Source organism: Larus michahellis, chromosome 6 (assembly GCF_964199755.1).
Source record: "Larus michahellis chromosome 6, bLarMic1.1, whole genome shotgun sequence".
NCBI classification, from domain to species: Eukaryota; Metazoa; Chordata; class Aves; order Charadriiformes; family Laridae; genus Larus; species Larus michahellis.
The window spans coordinates 56,587,006-56,610,151 of record NC_133901.1 but is presented as its reverse complement, the minus strand read 5'-3'; the positions used below and the strand labels follow the sequence as shown (position 1 = coordinate 56,610,151).

The 23,146-nt window shown below is 37.9% G+C and overlaps 1 protein-coding gene across 6 annotated transcripts in view; it reads right to left on the bottom strand.

Annotated features, from left to right (window-relative positions):
- The window catches only part of LOC141745114 (heparan sulfate glucosamine 3-O-sulfotransferase 1-like), a 93,675-nt gene extending 71,104 nt beyond the window's left edge, over nt 1-22,571 (bottom strand). For 5 of the 6 annotated variants that reach the window (XR_012587679.1, XR_012587680.1, XR_012587681.1 and 2 more), the window contains exon 1: nt 22,106-22,571. The gene's annotated coding sequence lies outside the window, so the exon portion shown is untranslated. Of the gene's footprint in view, nt 1-21,488; nt 22,019-22,105 lie in introns of those variants that run through there. The other variant, XM_074592277.1, reaches the window with a different exon arrangement.
- Between the last annotated feature and the right edge of the window lie 575 nt (nt 22,572-23,146).

Genomic DNA, 23,146 nt, shown 5'->3' with positions numbered 1-23,146 from the left:
AGAAGTTCCAGTAAAACTGAAGAGTATTAGAGCTAGTTTCTCTAAGCAGTTGTCTTAACTTTGTGCATGACTGCAAAAAAAATACATTTTGGAAGATGTTGCTTACTCCCAGTCAAGACAATGTGAAGTCCACAAAGATATCCTTGGGTGCTAAACAGACACAGGAGTTCGTCTCAAAAAAAGAAAACAACAACCCACACTGAAAATCTAAGGAATACCATGACTACTGAGAGGTTTTGAATCTATGTAAAAGATCTGGCAAAACAGTCTACTCCCATGGGGTTTGTCTTAACATTACTACTTTGGCAGAGGAGGGATATATGCCAAGCATACTAAATTCTTTGGGTTTTGTTACCCAAGAGAAAATGAAAACCAGAGACATAATTCTTAATGGTACCAGTGGATTAACTGTCACTTTTCCAACCAAGTAATCAAGGATTAGAGGTTTAGCTTCTAAAAGGAAGTTTTTGTTTCTACTTTTCACTCTTCCCACAAATAAAGTCCTCATAAAACCCTGCCATCCAATCTATTGGAGACGTATTTCCTAATGTAAAAGTAGAGGCTTGACAATCTTTGTGTGAAAACTTACATGGCAGACATGCTATGATAGGAAAATCTCAGTGTAAGGTTTTCTCTCTGCTGTCTCTGCATTTATATTGATTTGCTTAGTTTCCCTAGGACTACTTCACAGGTGGAGAATTGATCTCCAGGCAGAGAAAGTCTGGTCTCAAGGAGTATTTCTTCCACAGAGCTTTGCCTTAGGACATGTCACTACTGACATGCGACCTATTTTCTATATACATCAATTAGCCAGGCAATAATATGTAATGGCTGCAGGTTAAGAAAATGAAAGAAGAAAAGAAGTATTCACACTGATTCTCCAATTTGATCAGTTAAAACATCTTAGACTTATTAGATGATAAAAGCTAAGATCAGCTCTTTGGGTGGCACAGGGTTGAAAAATTTTTAATCTCATACTCAGAAGTTCTATCTACTAGGACAGGAGCACATGACCTGTCTTCAACTAAGTCGGGGGGGGGGGACGGGGAAGGAAAAAAGCATTAAAAAAAACACATAAAAAGGTCCCTTCTAACACAAACTATTCTATTATTTTCATCAATTATTATCTTGAGTTCTCTATCACATCTGCTGTATCATAGGACTTCTTCTTCCTAAGCTTCTGAGTGAGTTCCTTAGGTTGACAAAATAATGAATTCTGATGATCAAGTGAACGAAGAAACAACTAAAACCACCAAATGCAGTAGAAACAACTTTTGGGGAAAAAAAGACCTAACTTTTGTACACCTTACTCTCTGCTGGGACCTACTGCTTGTGTACAGAGTGAAACAGTACAAACATCTTCCCTGTGATCAGAAGTTTTAATTCTGATGTTTCTGATTTCTTTACATCTCATGCTTTGTGTTGCACAGGAGTCTAACACAGGCGACAGATTCTGTGCTTGAGTTCTGGCTGATCAAGGTAGCATGAAAGGATGATCTATGAGCAACAAAAGCACTGGTTCCAGTCAGACCATCTTCCAGGAATGTTCCATCTAGATGAATTAGTGCATTAGTGCGTAATCATCGTTGTAATAGTACCACAGAATGTCGATACTTCAGGGTACACGCCTGCCTGGAAATAAAGGACTTAAATACCAGCTTAGAAATGTCTGGCATTCCCTCAATATACACTATTTTTGCAACTTAGTAATTAATCTGTAATTCTGAATATCTTCAGTTACAGGCCATAAATCTTAAAATGCTTCTAAAATACTGAGTGCATTTTCAAATTACTTTATTCTGTGGAAAATTTAGTTCAGGCTGAAATTCAATAGTTATCTTAAAAAGAAAAATTCTGTTTTGGTTTGTACACCTAGCAGAATAAACTTCTATTTGTCTTGTTTTATAAAATCTGAGAGATACGTAATCAGAAAACAAGAATAATTTTTGGTTATACGATGACTCAGAATACTTTACCTTTTTTCTTACTGGAACAATAGGAATTGATTGGAGACATAACCGACAAGTTTTACTGAAATGCTTAACATTACTGAAGTAATTAGACATAGTGCATTCACAGAAGGAAACAAGAACATCAAGATCTTTTATTCTCATTCCAACAGATATATGCTTCTGAATAAAAGGCAATTAATTAAGAACATACAGTTAAAAAAAATTGTCTTCCAATAGCATTTTAGCTATTGTTCAGTTGGCTTCCATTAACTTGCATCTCATCTCTTTATCATCATGTAAAATTACTTATCTATATGAGATTATTTGAGATTATTTCCAAATAATAAAAAAAACCCAAACCCAACCCCAAAAACTCCCACTCCAGACCTCCCTCACAGTAAAAAACTGTTTTTTTATGTTTAGATGTAATTAATGTGTTCCAGTTTATGTCCATTGACTCTTAATCTGCCACTGGGCACCACTGAGAAGAATATGGATTCATCTTCTTTGCACTCTCCGGTCAGATATTTATAAACACTGACAAAGTCTCTCACATCTATGAAAGAGAAGAGTAGACACATTGGATTAATTGCCTCCAATACCTTTTTGGCATCAGAACCACAAAAAAGGAAGCCAGTCTTCTAAGCGAGCCAGAGTACTTAAACATCTATAATACTATTATTAACAACAAAGGAGTTTGTCTATATGAAGGTCATCACAACAGTGGAGCCAGGCTCTTCATAGTGTTGCATGGTGGAAGGACACAGGACAGCAAATGTAAGCTGAAACACAAAAGATTCTGACTGCATGTAAGGAAAAGCCTTTTGACTATAAGGACAGTCAGGCATTGGAACAGGTTTCCACAAGAGGTGGTTAAGTCTCTGTCCTCAAATGTTTTCAAGACCAGACTGTGAAAAAAACCCTGGCCTGTGTTCAACACTAACTCTGTTTGGAGCAGAAGGTTGGACCAAGGTAACCTCCTGCAGTCTCTTCCAAACTGATTTTTTGAGTGAGCCTATAATCTATGACAGAAGTGTTCACAATTCATTTTTTAAGGAAGTGAATAAGGTCTGAACTAGCTCTAGCACTGTTAAACCAAAAAAAATCCAACCAAAATACCCAACATCTATGGTCTTGAAATACACACAATGTGAAGACAAATAACACACTCCTGTAAGAACTGTATGGGAATAGGAAAAAGGGTCTTAAAATAGAAGTAAGTAAGAGGAATAGATATTAAATGCTAATTCTCTACCAAGTTTTAAGTACCCACACATACAGTAAGAGTCAAAATGGTACAGAAAACAACACTTCATTATCTTACACATTACCTATGCTGTAGATTAAAAACTCTCATACTTTTAAGCCAACCTAGATAAAAGACTGTATTACCCACAGCTTCAAAATTATCTAAGTTTATAAAACAACATAAAAACCAACATCCCATTCTGGAAGAATTAATCTCTTCCCAGTTTCAACATGACTAAGGGTTTTTTTATTGACAATTATAGCTCTTGTCACTGAGCAGCTGTGTAAGAAGTCAAATGCAAGAGGCATGTTCAGTCCTTTCCTCATCCAATACCTAGGCTGGCTTCTCTGACATTTCAATGGAAGCAGGTGCAAGTCTTTCAAAAGTGAGTTAGAGTGCACTGTGCAGACTTAATAACTGCTTCCCCAACAGACTAAAGTGCTCCTGGTGCTCTAAAAAATAACTGAGAAAACTGAAGTTGTCTAGAGATCCCTTGGGACAATTACTCAGAACAGAGATAGTATGCTTCAGCATGATGAATTTGTTTTTTCCATTCTTATCTCAATTATTTTAGCAGGAAAAGAGTTGGTTCTTGCTAAAGGTGGGATCAACTCAACTACAGCTGACCTAAACAGCTACAAAAAATTACAGTGTTCTCAAGATTTCTTCCAATTAAGGAAAGAAACAGATGATGGAACTTGGTGTCTGATGCAATCTTGCTTATTTACAGAGAGTGTTTAAGTCCCACTTCTCTTAGCACAACAAAACACAACCAGGCAATTGTTTTCAGTTCTTTACTGCTCACCTTCATCTACCATTCCATCTAAAGGGCTCTCACAAACCAGTTCTGAATTCACACTTCAAGTACTAGTACAAGGTCATGAGCATTCGGCTCATTTTCATCTTTGTGTCATTTCCTCATTTCTCCTAAGAATTATTCAGCAAAACCACTCAGCTATATGTACTGTTGTGTTACTGAGTGACATACCTTTGTTTTGGTGGTTCTTAAATGAAAAGCAGTGTCTCATCAGCTTCAGTTAGCATTGTTACAAATAGAGTTTAAATTATTCTGTCATCCTACCTAAGTGTGAAAAATAGTGACCCCATTCTTCTTCAGGAAAGAATTCAAATAGTATATACCCTTAAATGCTAAAGTGCTTTTACTATTTTCCTGTTTGTCCACTTACACAATTACTCTCAACTACTGTGATTGTAGTGTCCAAGAATCATACTAAATGACTGGATCCATTTCTACTTTTTACTCTAAAGGTGCAAGCAATGAAAACTAAGACCACTCCTCTGTAACACTTCTGTTATATGGAATTGTTCCTGTGTTAGCTTTCCAAAGAGATATTTTTTTCCTTTAGTGGGATCCTGCTCTAACTGTCAACAAATTCAAAGAAAACATACAATAAAGGAATAGGGGTCCTTTCTAGAGAGACAAGAACTAGCTAATACAATCCTGGGTCCTGCTATGCTAATAGACTACTCTCACATTAATGTTTCTGAAAAATAGAGGGGAGAGACAGCATATACACTGAGATGATACATAAAAAACAAAAATAAAGGTTTGAATTTAAGAATTAAAATGGCAGGGTCTCATTTAGGGCATGCAGGCTGTTTTTCACAAAAAAGAAACAACAACATTCACCATGCTTTGGAAAGAAAAAAACAAAGAGAGGGATAAAAGGGAACTGGCTACTTTGCTTAAAAGCAAAGAGCAAGAATTTCAAGCTGAACAGATGGTATTTCCTTACACTAGCCTCCAAAATGACTGAACACAGAATTCACTTAAGATGACCACAAATGAAGAGCAGGGGAAAATATCAGCACCCGCCACAGCCAACCCCCCCGACACTTTCTGATGTTAAGGAACTGATGGGGAGCATGCAAGATTATCTTCTCAAGGTTAAGTTTGGATGTCTCAGATTTTATAATGCCAGAGTTAGAATTGCTCCTTTGCACCATGGACATCTTTTCTTCATCGTACACCATCTTCAAAGTAAGACAGTCAGGGTAGGTAGACAGCATATATTTAAACTGGAATTTGGCCAAGGTTTGGGGACTAAAACTTTGGATTAAGGGTCTGTCCTTCCCCCAACTTTTAACGCTGATTCAACATCAGCACTATAGTGTTATCACATTTTTATAGCATCTATGTTTTTCTCCAGGAAGTGGCTATCACTGCTAGAGATTGTTAATTTCTAACCTCAGTTATCTGTCGACACATGGCTGCAGATGGATTTCAGACACCAATTATATGGATGATAAAACACTAGCCTTCCACAACAAGGCTCTACAGTTGAGCCCTTCAACACACAGCTGCTGGCCAACTGTTGATTATTCACAGCAGAAAGCTCAGCTTTTTCACTGTCAGCCAATCTGAGCCCCATCTTTTTCATTCACCAATAAACTCGAGCCCAGTAGATGCAAAACAGACTCTCAGTTCTTGCATTTTCCACAACAAACGCGGAATGTGATGAAGGGCAAAGAAAGCCATGCTTAGAAATGGAGCACAACGTACATTCATTTTTTTGGTCTGTAACAGAGGCAACCAGGAAAATGGATGGCACTGGGCTCTGCAGGCAAAGACAGTCCTCTTTTATACTGGTGTCACATGGAGAAACTGGATTACCACATAATAACAAGTCCAATGAGCACGGACTATGAGAGTAGGATAGAATCTAATTTATCACCAGATTAATCCCAGACATTCCTCTTACCTAAAGTCCATTAAAACACAGACATCTATCTTTCCACCCTATTGTTCAATGTGTTTCACGTTCTTTGCTCCCCCAGAAAGAACGATACATCTTTTTTTTTATTATATTCTCTTTACTCTCTACTATCCTCTTCAAAATAAGTTTCACATGCAGCAGGTTAGTCTGCTATTTGGCAAGAAGGTACAACAGTATTTTTAACCTGTCTGCATTCTCACTGGGAGATAATGTGAATCTATGACTTAAGCACATGAAGTAGCTACTCTCAGACAAATGCACACAGTACACCTTAATAGCCAGATAGGATCTGAGGTCACACCAATATAAGAAAATTCCAGGAACATTAAACCAAATTAAATCTAAAATATATTGATCCATGTGTACACGTATTTCTTAAGAAATAAAATGGCCATTCAGTGAAATACACTGAATGGAGACAAGGAAGAAATGTTGTGTATCTGTTGACTTAATATGAATTAAATGTTTAGTTCAGTTTAACTTTGAATGTTCCCATGTATGTATGAGTTAACAAACGTCTATGACTTCAAATTCTTTATGTATATAACTCTCCCTTTTCTTTTTCTCCAGCTGCAGTGTAGCTGTACTGAAACAGTGCCTTATACACCAGGTATTTTTCTAACAGGTCCTTCTATCCTTCTGCTGGTCATCACACTCCAAGATTTCTCCATTCACTAGATACCCTCCATTTTAATCTTGCCTCAGAGTAATATTACATATCTGCATTTAGCTACATCTGACAGTTATTAGCCTGAATACTTTATTAAACTAAGTTCTTTTGTACAAAATGTGACAGTATTGTTTCTCCCAATTTAGCATAATTTCCGAAGTTGGAAGCCTTTCTTTCAATACCACAATCTAAATACTACCTAAAAGTAATTAAAGTTTTCCCTATGCCAGCTGCTTAAAACAATCTGAAAAAATAAATTTTAATACGTTGCTTTTCTTCTGCTGAGGTCCGTTTCAAAATTCTATATACCATGCGCTTTTTTAAAAAAAATGTTTGTCTCATTTAACTGTTAATTGAATATAGGGAATGTGTTCCTTATAAACAAACACCCCTCTCAAAAGTACTCAATGCAACCTCAGTTTTAGCAACTGTAACTTCAATCACATACAGCCCTATGGACTTCAGCAGAACTAATGTTATGTTTGCAAGTACTCATGCTAAAATGCCTGGTGAAATCTGACAATTAAAAACCACTGTGCTTTGACTACTAATGTAAAGAAGGTCTATTACCTGCCTTCAGTGAAAAACAGGAGGAAAACCAGCATTAGAGTAAAGCAGTTTATTCTGTTTACTTGTAAGCAAGCCTATGAAAAAGCATTGTGAACATATATTAAAGTACATGAATATATAGGACTAGATTCTTTAAGCATGAAGCCAGAATTTGAAAAATTGACCTTTTTAAAGTCAATCTAACTTTCAGAAAGATTAAATATATTTTATCTGTAAATACTTTTTTTAAATATACCATTTGGTAGCACAAAATGGAGAGCATCCAAAGTTACTAGCCAGTTCTAGGACTGTGCTGGTAGTAGCACTATTGGACATTCAGATCTCTACTTCTTTATTTCACTCAAGTGTATTCTACTAAACAGGCAGCTTTATTGCCATCTAAATGCTTCCCAGGCATTTTCCCCAAATAGCACACTACAGCTAATCAGATCATTTCCTAATCTCCCATTGCAAACTCATTTGTCCAAGGAATTTACAGACACAACAGGAACCAGACACAACACAGCCTTCTCTCTCAGATGTTTTTGGCACACATTAGCACAGCTCTCCTTGGTTTTTAGGCAATGCCAATGTCACCATTCTTCTCCAACTGGCAGAGGAGGCATTCACGAGACAATTTTATTGCCTGAAGCGATCTGAACATAAACCTTCCACTATACCTGCCCATCCATTTCCATATGCTGGAGGAAAAATCAGGAAAAAAAGTCCCTTCCTTATTAATTTTGTGAAACTATTTCACTTCGCAGGCATAATTAACTAACCCAAGACCAAAAGTGAAATTGTCTCTGAGGCAATTGCCCTTAAAGACAGCCCACTTCTTCAGGGGAGGGATATGGGCACTGTGGCTGTATTCTCCATCTCATTAGTATTTAAAATAATAAAACAGTTTGAGTGTAAAGGTCCAAATCCAACATTCTACCACAAAACCTTCTGTGAACTAAAATTATGGACACTCTCCCTGCAGGTAGAAGATGTGCCTTCAAAAGCACGTAGGAGACAACCTGGGTTTCAAATCCTGAAGGAGTCCTACGCTCGCATATGCCGCGCTACTCAACTATATACACACTGTCATAGCTAGTAGCTACTACACAGAAGGGACTGATAATATACTGAAGATCTCTTCAGAAGAAATGAATGACAGATGTCCATATCTTTTGGCTCACAATTATTTCCAAAATTTTTTTACTTTAAGATGTGACAAAAATGTCCCAAATACAAAGTTCATTTATAGCTGAAGCTGGTCAGCAAAAAATTTGTTCACCAAGAACTACGATGCTATACTCTACAGACACTTTTTGCTGCATCATAAAAAAGACAAGTTTCTCGACATTGAATGAAAAAAAAATTAAAAATTACCCAGTGCAACATATAAGCAAAATTCTGCCCAATTTACTGCAATCCAAATACCAGGTGAGCACCCAAACCACTGTCAAAATACAGGTGAACAGGTAGAATTTTGACAAAGTGGTGTCATCTACCGAGAAACATTTCAGAAGAAAATTCCATCTCAACCAGCACTAATCAAAACCTGCAATTCAACAGGGTGTGAGGTTTCATTTCATAACTCATAAAACCAGATATGGGAGATTAGAAGACGTTGAAGAATGACAAGCAGGGCGCAAAATCAGAACTGGAAAGCAAGTGTGAAGAAAATAAAAGAAAAAAAAAAGAAAAAAAAAAGAAAAAAAAACCACCACCACAAAAAACCACAAAACAACACAAACAAAAAAACCCACCAACCCACAAAAAACCCCAGAGATGCCAGAAAAATAAAGCATAAATGTGTCAAGGAACCACAGACTTAAAGGAAAAAAATCTGAAAAAACAGACTTTATAAAAAGAAGTCTGCACTAGATATTGATTATACTTAACAACAGGAAACAGACAAACAAAAAAGAAATCAGAACTCTTAAGAAATGTAAAAACGGTGACTAAAATACACTGAATGTTCCTCCAACACAGAATAAAGCATCTCCTAAAAAAATAGCTGCATTATATATGAAAGTGAGGAAGAAAAACCTTATCATCAGCAAAGAGGTGGGTAGAAACTTCTGTATCTGTCTGAATAACGCTGAATGGGACTTAAAAGGGGTTGTCTAGTTATATATTGGGAAAACCACTTATAGTCCTTCCCAGCTCACTCAGCCTTCCTACACTCATTCCCTTGATATTAAATAAAAAGGGATCAATTTATAAAACTTCAAATAGGCAAAATGTTTTCCTTATGACCTTACACATTAGATTGCAGTATTCAATGTTCACTTTTCAGAGCCATCCCACATTAAACAGGAATGTATTAAAGCTAAGGAAGTATTTACTTAGCATCAAAATTAGAATAAATTAGACGTTAAGAGGTCAAGACGAAGGTATTTGATACTTGGATACTTAGCTAACTGGAGGGTGGAATTCATGTTCTGAAGAATTCTGAAGCTTCAGTAGTACAAGAAATTATTCCACTTAAGAAGCAAAATTTCTCAGATAATTTGGTGAAGGGGACAGAAGTTTTCACCGAGCTCTTTGTTAAAAGAAAAAGAGAGATTTTCCATTAAGTTAGGTGAAACAAACTCCTCTAGCTATACAGATTTCCTGCTGCCAGAGTGGTAACATCTGCCTTATAACTGGAATTCCTGGGACCTGTAGTTCCCTTAAAGTCAGTTAGGAGTAGGAAAGACAGTAATTCTATTAGATAGAATTAATATTTTCTCATGAAATATTAAGATGAAGTACTGTGTCAATAGATACATCCCCTCCATAAGTTTCTGACCAATCCTACACTGATACCTAAAATTCCTTCATGTCTTATGTAAGTACATTTTTAAGTGTTAAAAACAAGCTCACCTCAATTACACACTGCAGTAGATTTAAACCACTGTACACGAGGCACACTTCACTTCAGTGAAGACTCATATTGAGCACCTCTCAATAGCTACAAAATCAAAACTTAATTCTGAGTCTGACCCAGAGCTTCCTATGTAACAACTCACTGTGTATGCTTTGGTTGCTCCACATGTTTAAAAAAATAAGATTATAATAACATTGTAAAAATAAACATCATTATAATCTTATTACCCTCATTAAAATTTACAAATTAAGAACTACAAAATATCTGTTGCTATTATTAACTGTGCACAATGAACACATTTCATGGGACCAGGATCAACAGCACATGACTGCACAGGCAGAGACTGTGTCAAAATACTAATGCACATGTAATAAGCTATATTCAGAGACAATGGGTATTTTTAGATTCATAATTTTTAAAAGTTAGCCTGCAATCCTAACATCCTTCTTTCTCTGAACCCTTTTAGCAAGGAATCTTTTATAGATAAATGCAAAATCACCTCCATCAAAACAAATACTTGCAATTTAAGACCTAGACAGTTATTTCCTTCCTCACACACACATACATATACACACAAATGATTTGATTTAATAAATGAGAATACCCTAGGATCACAAAAAGTAAATTAAAAACAGCAGAGCAGCCCATATTTCTTTATCTACAGTGTAAAAATAATATGATCAGCTTGTATAGGAATAACATGTTAAAACATATATAGTAGTATTGGCCGAACAGTTAACTGCCTTAACATGTATATATGATATTATCCGATTATTTTTTTTAAATGGAAATTTTACACACTGAACATCAGAGTTTTTACAGAAACAAACCAAACCAAAATGCTTTAACAGCATTTCCTTCTAGTGCAAGCTAGCACAAATTTAAATATCTCCCAGTGGGCAATATAGAGCTATGTTCAATGCTTGTGTACTTCTATTGGCTTCCGTTTGATTAAAGGAAACTGCTTCATTATAGAAGCAAAGTAGAACAATTCCTTGGAGTATTAAAGCACAATATTCTGTGCATATGACCACACAAGAATTGCGAAGAAAAGAGGTACAATGCTCTTTTCTGAATACCTGATTATCTGACTTTGAGGAGTGACTCTTTAGTGAAGATTTATATTATTTCTATTTTCTAAAACTCCATATGTAATTATCATAACAGCCCCCTTTTAAAGATAAATGTAGTTTTGAAATTTCTGTTTTCTATCATTGCCACTACTTATGCTATCAGGATATAGAACGTAAAGTTCAAGCATAAAAAGCCAGCCATCAAACATTTAAATCAATGATGTCCTTGACTTCCGTAATTTTGTTGAGGGGAGATTAAAAAAAAGGGTGAAAACAACAAAAACATTCAGGTCTCTAACCTGCTAAAGAGAACTAAACTCTCAGGACTTTTTGTAGGATTTTTTGTACAGGCACGGATCTTACTTTAGGATCCAGAAACTTGGAGCTAACATAAGAGTGCAGTAGAGTATGAAAATAACAAGCCTTTTCTTTTTCTTCATTCTCCAGTGCACATGTCAGATTTTGAATTTAGAAAGCCCTAGAAGCACAAAAAAGTCTATGCATTGTAGGGTATTTCATTAATCTACTATAGGAGGGGAGGAAAAAATATTACAGCCAGAAAATCAGTGATGCACAGGTTACCAAAACTACTGGAAGACTCAACATTTAATAATATAGAACAAAATCAAAGCCGTAAAATGAAATTCTGTAAATTAAATAAACAGATTAAAAAAACCCAACAAAACACCATCAAACTAAATTGAGCTATTTCTTTACAGAATAAATTAAAGGTAGCATGTGGTACAAAGGAAGCAGAGTTGGATCTTTCTGAGACTGACAACATAATGTTTGGGGATTAGGTCTAAAGACGTCCAACTGTTGGAACCTAGAAAAAAAAAATCTTAAATGCTTATTTTCATACTGCATCTTAGGAATCTATCACTAGAAAGTGTCAAAGTTGACAACTGCAAATGATTTTCCATCTTAAACTTGACAGTACTTTCCTTTATAAATGGTACAATGGGAAACACAGTGGTGTGGGAATTAATGTGAGGCAAGTCTGGAAGATGCTCAAGAATCTGGCTGTTATAAGACATGAACTTTTTTATCCTGAGAATTATCTATGTTTCCTTCATATATGACAAGGTCATAAGGTAAATATTTCATTACAATATCTGTGTGAAGCTTATTTTAAAGAATTGGTTTATCTAGAAGCAATAAATAACAAAATCTGAAGTTCCACACAAAATTAAATTTTTGTATTTTGTGTTACAAACTATTCTTTGTAAAGCTTGACCCACCTTTCATTTAATAAGGTCTGCTTACTGTATAAAATGCACAGAACAGCTTAACTGAGTAATATGGCATTTTTATAGCTATGATTTTAACTAGTTAAGCCAAGGAAATAGATGACAGCTACTTTCTTTTTAATCTTACTGTTGAAGTAAATCTGTAAACCTTTTCCTTCCAGAAATAATCCTCAAACTGATTGCTGTCAACTGATTGCTGGAGGGAAAGTCTGTCAACCAAGGAGGGTGGAGACAGGAAAGACAAGCTCCCTCTTTCCATGTGTAACCACCTTTCCACAAAAATGGAAGCTAAATCTGACTTAATCTCTGTAAATTAAAGTTATATTCTGTATGAACCTTTAAAAAAGTGTTCTGTATAGTAACCAACACATTAATTCAGGAAAAAACAAATCTGACTAGACTCCATTATCAAAGAGACATGATGTTATTCAAGTGTTCAGAGTGAAATCCTGTATCTTTGTTCCTTAAAAATGAAAGCACATCTTGTAAGAGCCAATTTTGGATACTGAGGGATATAGTCTGACCTTTATACACTTCAAACAAATTTATATCAAAATTCAAACTCCTATCAGATTTCTAGGTCTAAAATATATTTGCCCTACGCTGATCATTTGTAGAATATCATCCACCTCCTTCATAGGGTGTAACGAAGATCACTAGTATCTATAAAAAGTTCTGTACCTAGTAAGCACTATATAAGTGCTAAATTATGACAAAGACAGAAGTAGCGCAGTTTCTCCCCATCAAGAAACTAAAAAGTTACGCTCAGTATTTGTATTGCTCTATTCTCTTATGTCTAAAACCCAGTATCTCTACTAACTGATATTTTGCCATTTATCAACACAATCTATTTCCCTATTATGTTGCTTTCAGGTTTTCAAATTTTTTCAGATATCCACTAAGATCCCATTGTATATAAATACAATCTTAGAATGCATTTTTCTATAGTCAATCCCTGCAAAAAACCAGAAAGTCTTCTGTTTACAGTTTATGCACAGTTTAAGTAGGCCCCTTTTTTTCCCCTCTAAACACTTTTTAAGATGACAAAAAGATAAAACTTTACTTGCAGAGACTTAAATGTAATACAGAAAATGGTTGGTTAGCACTCTGAAGAATCACAGTAGGGAAAAAATATAAAATATTTTTCTCCATTGTTCTGCAGGTAATGTGTAACATTTTACCTAATAACTATATCTGCACTTTTTATAGCACCAGTTGAAAAGGATTTGCTCTGCCTTTCCAAGTTAAACAGATGTACTGTGTTAACAGGAAATTTTAGACAACAACAAAAAGAAGAAAAACCAAAAGTAACTATTTTTCTGAAATTCAGATGATAAGCATATGCATTTATATTAATTTTGGGAAAAAAGGTAAAGGCTAGAGTAGCATACTTTCACAGTTGCCCATTAGCACTTTTTAGATTCCCACTTATTCACTGCAGCCAAGATGCCAAGAGCCATTTCTCTCCAAATTCTGGAGGCATCCTGAGATGCCTCAGCATCACACAGAGAGGTAAAATTCTTCTATTTTTCTAATGGAGTTCCTACAGGACGTGAATTCAGAATCAAATTGCAAAGACTAGATTGCTTCTCGAAATCAGTGTCAAGGTATTAAGTTGAAAGTATAGTTAGCTCATCACTATGTCCCTAGGACACCATATCTTCATTTCAAGGAGAAGAAAAAAGAGAATCAGCAGTTTCAGTATTTTATGTATTACCTTTTGCAATATTCTGTAAATGGAAAGGTTCCTCATTTTTCTATGCACACACACAAAAAGAAAATACAGCTTTTTAGCTAAAAGCAAAGGCACCAGTGACTTGATGAGCCAATAGAAAACTCCTTCTGTTCAAGCAAAATTGAATACATTTCCCTGAGACAAAACAGCTTGATTCTAGACCAAGCTTAAACACAGCACTAGTATAACCCTAGAAATCTTAAGCTTTGCTTACAATGAGGGTAGTCCAGTGCTCTCTTCTGCTCACTGCTTCTGGCAAAGCAGGTAAGCGTGGCATAACAAGATGAAATGTGGAATACAGATGCAACTGTTCTTAAGTTTTCTTTTCCATCTGAAGCAAGCATATCTTTAAAAGCCCTTGCATTTTTCTAACATAAGATACAGAATTGCTTCAGCTGAATGAAAGGCCATTTAGGCTTCATGAACTTCAGCCATAGCCTTATTAATTCACCCCCACTTCACAATCAGTTTCAAGACTACACATTTTAAAATCTCCTTAACTATATCAAGCCCAGAGGGTCCTTCTCCCTTAAAAATGAGCAAGGAAAATAAATTTAATGCAAAAAAAATGCAGCATCTGTGCGACATATAAACGTAACACCATCTTCCCTGTGTCAAACATATGGTATGGGTAATTCACACTCATACACTAAAACATGGACAAAAATGACAACTGTCAATTAGTGTGTACACACATGTGCCAGTGCTATTAAATCAGAACAAAGAAAGATGGTGAAAATACATTTTTATCTGCTAATTATCCTGGCCACACAGCAGTAGTAATCTACATTATTACTGAGAAGTATGGAAGTGAGTTAAAATGAAAACTAGGGGAGTTGCGGGGCTCAGAGGACTGTGATCAGTGCCACAAAATTTAGCTGGACACCAGTTACTAATGTTGCACCCCAAAGGGTTAATATTGGTGCCAATGCTGTTTAATATTTTCATTAATGACCTGAATAATGGAACTGAGTGCACCCTCAGAAAGTGGCAGGCCAAACGAAACCCGGAGTAGTTGTGCTGGCATTCAGAGGGACCTCAACAGGGTGGAGAAATGAGGTTCAGCAAAAGGAAACACACATTCCTCACCCAGAGAGGAAGAACCCCATGCATTAGTAAAAGGCTAGAGACCAACTAGATGGAGAGCAACTGGACAGAAAAAGATGCATCGGAAGTCTTGGTGGACAAGAAGTTGAATGTGAGCCAGCAAAGTGCCCTTGTGGCAAGGAAGGCCAACACTCTCCTGAGCTGCATTAGGAAAAGCACTGCCAGCAGCCTGAGAGAGACGATCCTTCCCCTTAGCATCAGTGAGGTCACACATGGAGTACTGTGTCCAGTTTTGGGCTCCCCAGTACAAGAAGAACATGAACATACTGGTGTGCATCCATTAAAGGGACACAGAGACGATATGGGGATCTGTCACATGAAGGGAGGCTGGAAGAGCTAGGATTGTTTAGCCTGGAGAAGGCTCAGGAAGGATCTTGTCAGTATGTATAAATACCTGATGTGAGGGAGAATAGAAGACACAGACAGACTTTCCTCAGTAGCATCTGGTGAAAGGCCAAGAGGCAGGAGTCATAGATAGAAATACAAGAAATTCCATTTGAACATGAGGGTTGTCCAATACTGAAAGAGGTTGCCTAATGAGGCTGTAAAGTATATATCCTTGGAGATATTAAAAACCCAACTGGAGATAGCCCTTGGCAACATGCCCTAGGTGACCCTGTTTTGAGCAGGGGGATTAGACTAGATGGTCTCCAGAGGACCCCTCCACCTTCTCCAGTTCTGTGGTTCCATATACATTTGATCTTTTGTGTAAGCAGCTCCGTTACATATATAAAGGCAAACTACTGCTATTTAGCATGATAATGGTAATGTCTTACCCTGAATTTTCAATTTATCATTATTTCAATTTATCAATTTACATGACATACTCTGCTTTCTTATCTGCAACTAAAAATTTTAAGTTTGAAGTAAGAGTAATACTACACCACAATATTTCTATATAAATATTGTTACACTCTGGGGATTAAGCAAAATCAACACTAGTGAAAGGTTTTAAAAAAGGAAGCTGCAATGTCAAAATGCAATAAAAGTAAGATTAATGCAAAATACTACTCATATTTAAAAAAAAAGAAACATTTTAAAAATAAAGTTGTTTCAAAACCACACTTTAATGAAATGTACCCATATTCTTATTTCAGCTCAAGTTATTCAAGCCATTGCAGCCCATATGTCCCTTTAGTAACTTTTCCACTTACTTCACATTTCAGTTAGAATCATCTATTTCATTAATATGAAGGGCTTACTTTCTTACTTAGGCCTAAAAACTTCCTAATGTATTTGTTAGTTTTAGCCAAGGGGGATTAACTGCATTTTTTTTCCCTATAGAAATTTCTTCAATATTTGAAGAGAATAGATTCTTACATGAATAATTAGAAGAGCTAAACTTCTAAATAACCATGAAAGGGGAATGGCTTTTTGAGGCTACAGATGCAGTCTTGCAGCAACAATTAGCACGAGATCCTGGTCAATTCCACAGTTTCCATTAAAAACTTTGTAGGCAGCAGGAAGACTGATAAAGCTCTGGTAACTGTCACTTGTTTCACAGGTACCAGTAGAAATAAGGACTGGGTTGAAAATAGGAACCTGCTTTAACAGACAGGAAAGGTCTATAAAAGAAAGAAAGATACCCCAGCAAAACAAGAATCCTGGAGAGATTCTTCACTTTTGAGGTCAAGGAAACTTGGACGTGAAACCGAGAAAAGAGCTTCAAAGCCCTTTCAGCAGCAAGACATAATTTTCTTCTTTGGAGCCACATGAATTAGCTGTTGTCCTAATCTAGAGAATTACAAAATCTCTAAATAATTTCAGCAAATTTGCTCATTACAAACATAGGTCAGTCTGTTATTTAACAGAGTAACCCAAGTAAATTTTAAATTATGCAGTCAAAATTACTACTTTCCACTTCTATAGTACATTTTCAGTAGTAATTCAATGACTCCATTTTCAAGTGTCGCCCACGTCATCACGAAAATCCCACTATATTCCACCTCTATCCCATGTTTTTGTGAAGTCTCAAGAGAACACCATCTGAGCAGCTGAACAGGATGGACAGTACTGTAAGGGGGGAATGGGGAAAGAAAGAAGCAGTAGGGACACAAAGCTGACCTAGGAAATTAAACCAAGTATTAAAAAAATAAGTATTTGGATCATTCCCCTGTTCTAAACAACTAAGGCACAATGGCTTTTGAGCTATTACATTATGTTTCTTCCCTGGTTTATTAATGGATTGGCCACAGGGCAGGGAATTTACAAAGGACCTAGTATCACCAGCAGAAATCTGCAGGGTACTACTTCTTTTAAACAGTGAGTAGCAAAAAAAACTAGATTAAAGTGGAGAGTATATTGGAGAGTAGAAAACACAGTGCTTAAGTGGAAGAAGAGAGAAACAAGTGACCTAAGTAACCGTTATCCCGACTTCAATGTATGAAAAATTGGGGAATTCTTTTTTTCAATTAAAAGGTAATCAACACTAAGGAGGACAATTTGGAAAAAAAAAAATCAGAATATTTTCAACATAACTTTAAAAAGGCATATTAGTCTGGAATAAATAAGTTAACTATTAAAAGCAAATACTAAGGCAAAGGAAACCCAGAGTCCAATCTGTCCAGATTTCAGAAAAGAATTTGATATGGTATCACCAAGCAATTATTTAGAGTTGGAAAAGATAAGGTGTAACACAAAAATGAAGTGGCTATAAAACTGACTAAGAGTTATATATTGAATGGACTTATTTAAAAATCCTTCTTCAGACTCATCTTATTTCATGTTTGTGAACCTGGCAAAAAATAGAGATGTTTTGATAAAAACTGGTTACAGGAAGCACTCTTGATACAGAGGAGGTTCTTGCTAACTTACAGAAGAAATTGGAGGACCATTGGGCATATTAGAAATGATAAAGCATTTAGCAACTCTTCAAAGCTACATAGTTACAAATAGCAGAATTTCTGTGATTACATGGTATGTTATCATTTGAGAGCAACCGGAAAAGAGAAATCACCCACCAACGTCTCACCTACTGCAAGAAGATGAAGCCAAGCTGGCATACCTGTAAAACAAACCTGATCTTCACCAATACCTGAAGAAGTATTTTCAGTAGACCAAGTGGAGCATTATCACTATTATTCAAGACTTTGAGGAAATACTTCAGGTACAAGGTATTTGATGTAGGTGAGATACATTCAGGAGAATCAAGTTGCTAAGCCCTGCATCTTCCTATTTGTTCTGTTTTACTAGACAGACTAAAAGGTGCTTGCTCTGCTTGTTTGATCCTAGCACATAACAGCTGAGGAAGGCACATGATCAATGTTTATAATTTATTGAGGGCTATGCACCAGGGAAGTTGTTTTTCAATAACAATATTAAGATATTAAAAATTAGGAATCGAAGAATATATTTAGGCTGGAAGTTCAAAGAAAGTTCTAAAGATTAGGAGAGAGGTTTTGAAACATCTTTCTAGAAAAGAACAACAACAGCAAAGTACTTTGCCTTTAAGGCAGACTGTGGTAACTTTATGACTGGGATTAGATAAGATTGTTGCCTAATTCAGAAAGGCCTTTTCTTCAACCCTGAATTACTTCAGTGAAGCACTGCTCCCTGTTCTGCTCCCTCCCTTCCTTTTTGTTCCTACTATTCCCACTAAAGTTCAACTGGGGCTATGAGAAGATTACGTTCAATTTTTTATCTTTAAGAGAAACCAGTCTTAAGACTTAACCCCCTGCCTCTCTAGCTTCCATGTTTTTATAGAAACATGATGATGTTCTATAATTCTAGATGACTAGAAGCTCTCCTTGAGATCAAAAAAGATTTAATCAGCAACTAAACAGAGCAGTGCATTGCAAACATACTGAAATGATACTGCCTCTTCAGGTCTTCATTAAATATTTGTCCTCCTCGCCAGTTTAATAGATTCCTGCTTACTGTATAAACAACCAAAAAAGGAATTTGATTGTACTCTACACCTCAAATGCTGTCCATATCCTTTCTATATTGATGTTGCTACCCAAAAACTTCATATAAGCTTCTGTTAGGACACGGAGCTACCTGCACCCATCGTAACACACTATTTCTATGTTAATCATTGAACAACCTGTTCAAAAGTTTTCGTATGGCAGTGTGTAACTCAAAAACATCTACAGAAAACAGAGAGGGCATATTCACATGACTACAGATACGGACCAGTTGCCCCATAGTTATTTGTATAGCATTAAGGGAACATTAAGCAATGTTGCAGACAGCTAACTCTTCTCCATTCAGCTCCTTTCCAAGTTATGTCCATCAAGAAATGTGCAGCACTATGGTTTCATGAGAGAAAAAGCATGCTTAACCCGTTGCAAATGTTGAAAAGGTAGGTGGGTCTGACATTCACTGAAGTTACCAAGCCCACAATCCATCATATCAAACACAATCAAGTCATTATTGTACACACAATAAAGTCTGGTGACTGTAAAGACATTTCCCTGCATCCTTCTGGCTGACAAATGATTTTTTTTTTCTTTTTTTGATTAGAGAAGAAGCAAATGCTTTTCCAGTGTAACTTGATCCACACTTTGGCAGACAAACACGAGTGTACACTTAAAAATGTACACTGGACTGAAACTTAAGTAATGATAGAAATTTAAACCCCTAATTTTTCACAACTTCATGTCATCCACTCATGATTTACATAGCCAAAGCACTGGCCAGAACAATGACAGTTACACAGAAGAAGTATTTCTATTACAGTGCTATCTCAGACCAATAAATGTCCACCACTTAATACTTTGGTCACTTTGGGGACTGTTGTTCATGATAGCATTTGCAGTTAGAGAGAGAAGAATCGGAGAAGAAAACAAATTGCTCTCCTGTTCCAAGTTCAAAGATAAAGCCAACAAAGTCCACATCTCTTGACTGCCATTTGACCTCTACTATCTCTTTTTCTGTGACAAACTGAGTCCTCAACAACTGAATCTCTTTTAATTGGTTTGTTATAGAATAGACTGAGGCGTCCACCTTAATGTCATAAACTGCTGTATATGTATGATTTAGTTCAACAATGACATGCAGTCTTGGATTTGACATAAAGACTCCATTTCAAATTATTTCTTCCCCTCTGAACTAGTCTCCTTTTAAATTTTTGTCTTTTTATTTCTGGCTTGTGCTTATTTTTGGCTCCCTTATTTTGTTGCTGTAGAACAGTGATACAAAAATTACTTCATATATACTTGTTTTCAAAGTAAGCATACTGAGTTGTTAGCCTAGCTTGTATATTCTTGCTTACCTCATAGATTTCTGGGTTATTATTAGTTTATTTTCCTAGTATAGCCCTCTTTTGCCACACACATACACACACTTTTACAATAAGCTCACACCTTATGAAACTTGCAAATCACATGCACTGTTCAAGAACACAAGGCTCCTTAATTCCCTCATTCTGATGACATGACTTAGTGCAACGGTACAGTCTCCACCTATAACACACAACATCTTTTTAATCAGAAAGCAGTATTTTTACATAACTTGAACAAAAGAAGTTAATAATATTTGCCACTTACAGTATTATCAAAAATATGTTAGGCTACTAAAGCAATTAACCCCAATCTTAATTAGTTCCATCTGAAATGACAAAACCTCAGTCTCATTTTGCCAGCAACAAAACCAGTCAAATATATCAAAAACCACTGATGTATTAAAACTGAAGTATTAATAATTTCTACAGTATGAAACCATGATCATATCAGCCTAAAAAAACCTCATTTCCTATTCTATGAAGAAATACCTGTCACAGGAATAAATATTCCTAAACACAAACATCTCACTGAACAGTAGTTCTCCCCAGTTCAGCTCATTTAACAGGCAAGTGTCAAGAACTATTACAGCATTGCCTTAGAGACAGTATGTGAAATTCTTGGAAGTAGCTTATTACATTTTTAAAGTTTTTTTTCAAAGGCTGGAAATAATCAAAGCAGACACCACACAGATTTTAGCTGATGTAGCTGAGAAAGTCAGCCTTTTCAGTTGAAGTTGTTATCTCCCTAGTCCAAGTTTTCTCCATTCTGTATCTCAGAAAATACGGTTTTGTACAGGCTAAAAACTGAAAGTAAATTTTAACAGCCTAGTTATTCTCAGTCTTTCCATGTGTAGCAAAAATAAGAGGACATATGTGATTCTGAAGCATCATCCTTATATTGTCAACCACTTCCAACTCTGCAAGAGATTTCAAGCTATAATGTGGAAGTCATTACTGCATGCTCTAATAGTTATTCTAGTCTATTACTTCCTATTTAATGAGAAGAAAAATCCCCTCTAGAATCACAATAAATAACTACAGTTTAGTTTTAAATGAAATGATGTAGTTTATATCTGACCTGAGTTTCAGTCTTTTCCTAGTGGGAAATGTAAATTCAGCATTTGGATACATAATCCTAGAGCTCTCAGAAGCCGACTCCACCGCGAACACTTTACATGATTTATAGCTCTCCTCCAGATTCAGATGACAAGTCTCAGCGGAGCAGGTGCAACGGGGTATTTTTCCCTTCCTTCAGAGATCATTCCCTCGCATGTAAATTAATTAGCAAGTCTTCATCGCTCGCGTAAACGGGGAAGATGAAGCTAATGGATTATCAGCGTTTAATTTCTGGCAGGGAGCGGGTGACCCGGCCGCCCGCCGGAGGGAGGGGGCTCGCTGCTGTTACTGCTGAAGCCACAACGTTTTTGACAGCATCAGCGGCGATAAAAGTGAGCCCGGCTCCCGCACGGTTACGCCAAGAGAGCAATTTTTAACCCACGGGCACGATTTGGGGGGAACCTCGGGGACGGGAGGCGAACCTCCCCCGCGCCAACACGCCCATTCCCCTACCCCCCCCCCCCCCCGCCAAGTTCCAGCTGCCCGGCCAGCGCCGCCGTGCCCCCTCCACACCCTCGGCAGCCCTGCCCCCTTCGCTCACTGCCGGGGAACGGGGGAGAGAGTCTCGGCTCCCATTACCTCCTCCGGAGCCATGGAGAGCAGTGTGGCCGCGGCATCGGCTCCGCACGGCTGCAGGCGGCGGCTCCGCGCTGGAGCGGAGGGGCCGGCGCTCTCCTCACCCCACCGCGCTGCGCCTTGAGCCGGTGGCACAGCCCGCTCCACATAAATGCATTAACAGCGGCCGCATCATGATTAATTCATCAGTCCCAGTGACCAGAGGAGGAGGCAAGGCGGAGGGGAGCGGGGGCTGGCTAGGCAGGGCGCAGGGGAGCGATCCTCCTGCCGGAGTTCGCCGGTCGGCGCAGGGCTCCCTCGGCGCGGAGGGAGGGGAAGGGAGCGGGGGCTGCGCCCGGCTCGCCGCGGCCGCCCGTGCCCCGGCAGGTCTGAGGGAGGAGGATCCCTCAGGGCAGGTGACGCCGGCTCGCGCCTGCTGCGCGGGGAACCGTTAGGGCTCAACGGTCGCGGCACGCGCGCCGCCCAGCCCGCTGTCAGCGGGACCTCGCCCCACAGTCGGGCGGGCGGGCGGCGGCCGGGCGAGGCCGAGGTAACGGCGGGGAGTTTGCGAAGGCTCCGCGGCACGGAGCGGATTGCCAGGCTCGCAGGGGACGAGCCGGGCAGTGCAAGAATCCCTGATGGCAGAAATGCCACTGAGCATCCTTGTGGCCGTGGTCGCATTAGCAGGACAGGGCTCAGGTGCACAAAAGTATCCCAACTCCTGCCCCCCGGCCTTGGTAAAAACAACTGTTCGGCCGCTGGGCAGTTGCTAGAGCCGGGTTTCTCCGTGCTACGCACCGCTGACGTGCGTGTGAGCTTGCTCCGGTCTGCTGGAGCAGCAGCACCGGCTGCTTGCCCAGTCCGGCGCCCGTCTTGGCACGGGGCTTTACTGCCCTCTCTTCTGCTTTCTTCAGGTACCATTTGTTTAAAGTTGCGGTACGCTGGACTTGCAGTTTCTTCACAGCAGGGGTAAGCAAACGCTCAGATTTTAAGGGTTTCGGAACAGCTGTTAAAGGCAGGAGCCCCTTTGCATTTCTCTGCCTTTATTTTCCACTCCAAATACAG